General features: G+C 43.0%; 1 non-coding gene across 1 annotated transcript; it reads left to right on the top strand.

The window, feature by feature from the left end:
• The first annotated feature begins 2,093 nt into the window (after positions 1-2,093).
• LOC130938234 (small nucleolar RNA R71) lies at positions 2,094-2,201 on the top strand. Its single transcript, XR_009069407.1, has one exon. It is a non-coding gene; the product is annotated as a small nucleolar RNA R71 (small nucleolar RNA).
• Positions 2,202-2,841: the final 640 nt, after the last annotated feature.

Here is a 2,841-nt window from a genome sequence, read left to right as displayed (position 1 = left end):
TTGCTCAAAATCACGTTTTGAGCCATTTCTGGCGTTAAACGCCGGGCTGGTGCCCATTCCTGGCGTTTAACGCCAGGTTCTTGCCCTTTACTGGCGTTTAACGCCAGTCTGGTGCCCCTTTCTGGCGTTAAACGCCCAGAATGGTGCCAGACTGGGCGTTAAACGCCCAACAGCTAGCATTACTGGCGTTTAAACGCCAGTTTCTTCTCCTCCAGGGTGTGCTGTTTTTCTTCCTGTTTTTCATTCTGTTTTTGCTTTTTTCATTGTTTTTGTGACTTCTTATGATCATCAACCTACAAAAAAGATAAAAAACAAAAGAAAATAATTAATTATAAAACATTGGGTTGCCTCCCAACAAGCGCTTCTTTAATGTCATTAGCTTGACAGAGGGCTCTCATGGAGCCTCAGAAATGTTCAGAACCGTGTTGAAACCTCCCAACACCAAACTTAGAGTTTGAATGTGGGGTTTCAACACCAAACTTAGAGTTTGGTTGTAGCCTCCCAACACCAAACTTAGAGTTTGACTGTGGGGGCTCTGTTTGGCTCTGTTTTGAGAGGAGCTCTTCATGCTTCCTCTCCATGATGACAGAGGGATATCCTTGGGCCTTAAACACCAAGGATTTTTCATTCACTTGAATGATTAACTCTCCTCTGTCAACATCAATCACAGCCTTTGCTGTGGCTAGGAAGGGTCTGCCAAGGATGATGGATTCATCCATGCACTTCCCAGTCTCTAGGACTATGAAATCAGTAGGAATGTACTGGTCTTCAACTTTAACCAGAACATCCTCTACAAGTCCATGGGCTTGTTTTCTTGAGTTGTCTGCCATCTCTAATGAGATTCTTGCAGCTTGCACCTCTAAGATCCCTAATTTCTCCATTACAGAGAGGGGCATGAGGTTCACACTTGACCCTAAGTCACACAAGGCCTTCTTGAAGGTCATGGTGCCTATGGTACAAGGTATAGAAAACTTCCCAGGATCCTGCCTCTTTTGAGGCAGTTTCTGCCTAGACAAGTCACCCAGTTCTTTGGTGAGCAAGGGAGGTTCATCCTCCCAAGTCTCATTTCCAAATAACTTGTCATTTAGTTTCATGATTGCTCCAAGGTATTTAGCAACTTGCTCTTCAGTAACGTACTCATCCTCTTCAGAGGAAGAATACTCATCAGAGCTCATGAATGGCAGAAGTAAGTCCAATGGAATCTCTATGGTCTCAATTTGAGCCTCAGATTCCCATGGTTCCTCATTGAGGAACTCAGAGGAGAGTGGTGCACGCCCACTGAGGTCTTTCTCAGTGGCGTCTTCTTCCTCTCTTTCCTCTCCATATTCGGCCATGTTGATGGCCTTGCACTCTCCTTTTGGATTTTCTTCTGTATTACTTGGGAGAGTACTAGGAGGGAGTTCAGTAACTTTCTTGCTCAGCTGACCCACTTGTCCTTCCAAATTTCTGATGGAGGACCTTGTTTCACTCATGAAACTTTGAGTGGTCTTTATTAGATCAGAGACCATTGTTGCTAAGTCAGAAGTATTCTGCTTAGAACTCTCTGTCTGTTGCTGAGAAGATGATGGAAAAGGCTTGCCATTGCTAAACCTGTTTCTTCCACCATTATTGTTATTGAAACCTTGTTGAGGTCTCTCTTGATTCTTCCATGAGAGATTTGGGTGATTTCTCCATGAAGAATTGTAGGTATTTCCATAGGGTTCTCCTAGGTAATTCACCTCTTCCATGGAAGGGTTCTCAGGATCATAAGCTTCTTCCTCAGATGAAGCATCCTTTGTACTGTTTGGTGCATTTTGCATTCCAGACAGACTTTGAGAAATCAAATTGACTTGTTGAGTCAATATCTTGTTCTGAGCCAATATGGCATTCAGAGTGTCAATCTCAAGAACTCCTTTCTTCTGACTAGTCCCATTGTTCACAGGATTCCTTTCAGAAGTGTACATGAATTGGTTATTTGCAACCATTTCAATCAATTCTTGAGCTTCTGCAGGCGTCTTCTTCAGATGAAGAGATCCTCCAGCAGAGCTATCCAAGGACATCTTAGATAGTTCAGAGAGACCATCATAGAAAATACCTATGATGCTCCATTCAGAAAGCATGTCTGAAGGACATCTTCTGATTAATTGTTTGTATCTTTCCCAAGCTTCATAGAGGGATTCTCCATCCTTCTGTCTGAAGGTTTGGACTTCCACTCTAAGCTTACTCCATCTTTGTGGTGGAAAGAATTTTGCCAAGAAGGCATTGACTAGCTTTTCCCAAGAGTCCAGGCTTTCTTTAGGTTGAGAATCCAACCATATTCTAGCTCTGCCTCTTACAGCAAAAGGGAATAGCATCAGTCTATAGACCTCAGGGTTAACCCCATTAGTCTTGATTGTGTCACAGATTTGCAAGAATTCAGCTAAAAACTGATGAGGATCTTCCATTGGAAGTCCATGGAACTTGCAATTCTGTTGCATTAGAGAAACTAATTGAGGCTTAAGCTCAAAGTTGTTTGCTCCAATGGCAGGGATAGAGATGCTTCTCCCATAGAAGTCGGGAGTAGGTGCAGTAAAGTCACCCAGCACCTTCCTTGCATTGTTGGCATTGTTGTTGTTTTCGGCTGCCATGGGTTCTTCTTCTTTGAAGAATTCGGTCAGGTCCTCTAAAGAGAGTTGTGCTTTGGCTTCTCTTAGCTTTCTCTTCAAGGTCCTTTCGGGTTCAGGATCAGCTTCAACAAGAATGCCTTTGTCTCTGCTCCTGCTCATATGAAAGAGAAGAGAAAAAGAAAATGTGGAATCCTCTATGTCACAGTATAGAGATTCCTTGAAATGTCAGAGGAAAAGAGAAATAGAAAGAAGAAGG

The sequence above is a fragment of the Arachis stenosperma genome, chromosome 6, assembly GCF_014773155.1.
Source record: "Arachis stenosperma cultivar V10309 chromosome 6, arast.V10309.gnm1.PFL2, whole genome shotgun sequence".
Lineage (NCBI taxonomy): Eukaryota > Viridiplantae > Streptophyta > Magnoliopsida > Fabales > Fabaceae > Arachis > Arachis stenosperma.
Note: the sequence above shows the minus strand (reverse complement) of the source record. Positions and strands in the feature narration are given on the sequence as shown.